This window comes from Artemia sp. Qi Xiang Cuo, chromosome 19 (genome assembly GCF_049724085.1).
Source record: "Artemia sp. Qi Xiang Cuo chromosome 19, ASM4972408v1, whole genome shotgun sequence".
Classification (NCBI taxonomy): domain Eukaryota; kingdom Metazoa; phylum Arthropoda; class Branchiopoda; order Anostraca; family Artemiidae; genus Artemia; species Artemia sp. Qi Xiang Cuo.
The window spans coordinates 14369676-14374363 of record NC_142812.1 but is presented as its reverse complement, the minus strand read 5'-3'; the positions used below and the strand labels follow the sequence as shown (position 1 = coordinate 14374363).

The 4688-nt window shown below is 42.7% G+C and overlaps 1 pseudogene; it reads left to right on the top strand.

Moving 5' to 3' along the window:
• The first annotated feature begins 1898 nt into the window (after nucleotides 1-1898).
• Nucleotides 1899-2396, top strand: LOC148940529 (protein CFDP2 pseudogene; annotated as a pseudogene).
• The last annotated feature ends 2292 nt before the right edge of the window (nucleotides 2397-4688 follow it).

The following is a 4688-nucleotide window of genomic DNA, read 5'->3' as shown; positions in this document are numbered from 1 at the left end:
AAGGCCAAGTGGTGTATAATCCCCAAGGCCATAACAAGGATTTGTTTTGGGAGTAGGAAGTTTTTCTTAGGGAGAAGGGGTACAAAAAGAACTTTAAAAAACGTGTCAAAAAGGTGTTGAGCCATTAGATAAATGCAGAATTAGTTCAAACAGGAGGAAGAGCAGAGTAAGAAGGTAGAAATTAATGCATAATCCCAAAGGTAAAAAACAGACCTTGTCTTGGAGGGAGGACATGTATATTAGCGAGAGGGGGTACAGAAAGAACTTTAAAAAATATGTGGATTTTAAAAGAAACTTTAAAGTATGAAAGTGACATATACTCCCTTTTGATTTCTGGGAATATTTTCGATCTATGCTTTTATTATGAATATAAAGAGTAAACTTAAGCCCCAAAATGAGCATAATTGATTTTTTAGAAGAGGAAGAATGCCCTTCCCCATCCCCACCTCCGTCTAATGATCGTAAAAAATTCCGAGGGTGCTCTTTAGATCAGAAATTGATGGTTCTAGTATAGAGAGTGTAAGTTTTTGAAACGTGGCCGGCAATAACACCCCCGGACCCCCTATAAAATACCGCCTCGCAGAAATTACCCCACCGATGGAGCATTTCCTCCCCCAGGAGTATAACCCCTCCGTAGAAAATAGCACTTTCCAAATTTGAGAATTTTATTTGAGTTTTAGTTTTTTATTTTCGTAGGTGGAAGAAATTTTGGTACTTGTGTATTATTAGACACTCACTCCAATTTACACTATGTGTAAAACACGAAAACACACCGGTTTCTTCGTTAGTTTGTTAGTTACTTTAGGAAAAAATGTGGGTAATATATTTGCATATGAGGGGGGGGGTAGTATAGCGGGGCTGCATCGAAAATGATTGACATACAATGATTATGCATGTCGCAAATTAAGAATTATTTTATGAATTAAAACTGTCCAAAAACTCTACCCCCCCCCTGATATTTAAACATATATCCAAAATGGTACTTGTGTAGAATATGGGTACATACGCAAGAAACCGACCCCAGGCAGATCAGGTGCGTCCCCAGGTTGCGGATAGGGTAAAGTCCTCCAGATATGGGCGTTTTCTGGGAAACCAATAAAAAGGTGCGGACCAAGGGGGGACCCGGTTTCTGGGGGTCCTTAAACAAAAATGGGACCCCTAACTGTGGGACCAAACACAGTTAAGGAGGAACTAAGGCCCCTTTTGTGGTTCTGTGATGGGCCCACCGGCGCATGGAAACGTCCCGAAAGAGTCAAATCCTAGTCCCAGCTATGGGTAAATAGTTAGCGAGTAGAAAGCTGTGAGGGTGGAGTACTCTCAAGAAGGAGGAAATTAGCCACCTGCAAAAGACAGAGAGGAGTGGTTTGCCACTTTCCTACAATATACATAAAATCCTCTTCTTTTAAGTTATAGATCAGTTGAAAACAAAAAGACAAAACTTTGCTAACGTGTCTAGGATAACTGACGGAAGAAAAGATATACCAGTGAATAATAATGTTACCGCGTACGGGGGAACCGATGATCTGACGACTTCAAACGAAGATATGCGAACTCGGCAAACGATGACGGTTCCCATTGAGGATGATAGCACTCTACCAGGAGAAACCCCTACTCTGACACAGAAAGCCCCGTTCTACCTTGGAACTTTGAATGTGCGAACTTTGGCAAAGCCTTGGAAACTAGAGCTAAGTGTCAAAGAGCTCGAGGGGTGCAGATGGGATGTTATTGGCCTCTCGGAAACTCACCTGCCTGGCTTCGGAGAATAACGATGTGGTGACATCATGCTTTCATACTCTGGCAGACCTGATAACAAACACCGACAAGGCATTGGCTTTCTCCTAACACGTAAAATGAAGCGCGCCCTCGTAGCCACATAGTTAGTCTCAGAGCGCCTTATGATGATTCGGCTGCGAGCGAAAGAACAAAACATCATCACCATCCAAGTGTACGCCCCCGACTCCTCAAGACCTGATGAAGAAGTTGACACCTTCTATCAACAACTTCAGTCTCTAACTGATGAAGTCCCAAAGAAAGATCTCCTCGTAGTAATGGGTGACTTAAATGCTATCACCGGAGAAGCCACACAGCCTGACAGTGATGTCTTAGGCAAATTCAGTCTTGGGAGGCGAAACGCAGGTGGCGAGCATCTACTTGAGTTCTGCGGGGATAATGATCTCTTTGTTACGAACTCAATGTTCAAACATAGAAAGAGAAGAAAGGCAACTTGGATATCCCCAGATGGAACGACAAAAAACTTGATTGATTATATCCTCATCTCAAAACGGTGCAAGTCATGTGTCACAAATACCACCGCCTTGCCTGGAAGAGACTTAGATTTAGATTCTGTTCATAAAATGAGCGCATTGGCGAAACTCCGCCTGAAAACCTTCCTGTGAATAAAAATAAGATCCTAAGTATCTACACCAATAAACTGAAAGAACCTATCACACGCACTACTTTTCTGCAGTCACTGAAAGAAAGTCTTGGTCCTATACTTGAGTCACTCCCGTCGACCATAACCCCTGACATCTTAGATGCCCTAGTTTAGAAACTGAACACAGCACTCATAGATAGAGCTAAGTAAATCTTAGGCCAAAAACCAAAAACAGAGAAGCCCTGTATCAAAGATGATTTTCTATATCTTTGTCACCAAACGTGACAGGTTTGCAACAAGCAGGACCAAGAAAGTAGGAACATATAAAAGCAGATACAGCGGACGCAAAACAAAAATTGAACTACCCTCAAAGATTATATACGTGAGAAGTGCTAGTTATGTGGTACGGTTTCAAGTCAGGAAAGAACCACAGAATATACAAAACAGTCAAAGAACTCTCGACGAAAATGTCAACCATCGCTACTAGCGTCCTGGACAAGGGCGGTAAGCTCCTCAGTAACAGCAAGGCTATTAAAGACAGATGGAAAAGCCCCTTCGAAGAGAAACTGAATCTGCTTCTTACTTGCAACCATAATAGGCTGTCAGGATTTTCCAAGCTGAAATGATAAGAGAGGTCATTCACAGTCTCAAGAAAAATAAAGCCCCAGGCCCTGATGGTATCCCTGCGTAGCTGCTTAAAGATTGGTCTCCTCTACTAGAGGACCTACTACATAAAGTAGCTGTCGCCGTGTGGCAAACAAGCCATTTTCCAAAAACATGGGTAAAGGCAGTCATTGTTCCGCTCCAATAGAAAGGCCCTAAAAACAACAGTGAGAAATACTGGTCCAAAAGCCTTAGAAGTCAACCAGCTAAAGTCATAACAAGGATCCTTCTAAACCGAATCAGAGCCATAACAGACCACATCATCAGCGACTATTAGGCTGGTTTTTGCTCTTGACGGTCTACCACTAACCAGATCTTAGTAGTGAGGCAACTCGCAGAAAGGTACCTTGAATATGGCAAAGAAATCCTTCAACTACTCATTTATTTTATGCAGGGCTTTCATATAGTATTGTGAAATGGCCTTTAGCATATACTAGTCAACTATGGTGTTCCTGAAAATATAGTCAACATAGCCAAAAATATATACGACAATTACTGTAGCAACATAGACAATTACTGTAGCTGTGTTCAGACCCAAAAAGGCCAAACAGAAGAGTTCGCTACAACTTTGGGCGTGCTACAAGGTTGCATACTTTCACCGCAACTTTTCAAGCTATTCTTACATGCCATACTGTCCCTGCTTGAGAACATTGTAGGAGGCACTGTTAACGGTACAAACATCGATACCCTAGATTATGCTGACGACCTTGATAAGCTAGCAGAAACTGATTCCAATCTACAAACCCAAGCCTCCAAACTTTAAACAGCCGCAAATAGCTTTGGTATGTTCATAAATTCAAAGAAGACCAAAGTGATGCGCACCACAAAAGACCCAAACCCATCCACTGTCCATGTCGTAGTAAGTGGCTGAGAAGTCGAATCAGTGACCAAGTTCGTGTACCTAGGGAGCTTAATATCATCATACAACAACTGCACCAACGACATAAAACGAAGACTTGCCCAAGAAAGTGCAAGCTTCAAGAGGTTACTCCCCTCTTTAAAAATAAACACCTATCAATGCAACTGAACCTTCGACTTTTCAACTCTCAAACCATACATGTTGCCATGTAAGCCTGCGAAACGTGGACACTGAAAGTCGAAGATGAACGCAGAATTTCGGCTTTCGAGACAAAATGCCTCCGATGCATTGCCGGAATCACATACCATGACAGAGTCTCGAACGAAGATCTTTGGAAGCAGCTAAAGCCGGAAACTACTATTCTCCGAAAAGTGCACCTGCATCAACTTAGGTGGCTGGGCCACATACAGGGAATGGAAAACTCGTGCCTGCCAAAAGTTGCCTTCGAAGGAAGGGTCCACGGTAGCCACCCACCTGGAAGCCCTAGGAAGAGATGGCGTGACAACTTCGGAGATGACCTCTTATGCCTTCCGAGACAAGCTGATGACCGGACTTTGTACAGGAAACTGATCCAGGAACGTGTGAAGGTGATATCCCCAACGAGACCCTTGAGGACGTCCTCATGGGACGTCCTCAAGGACGTCCTTGACTTGAGGACATAAGTCAAGTAGTGAAATAAAATAAAATAAGATGAAAATATAAGAGTTCAGAAAAAATTGGGCTATATATTTGCATAATAGGTGGGGGAGGGGGGTTGGTAAAGCACAGCAAATATTAAATACATTGGTACTT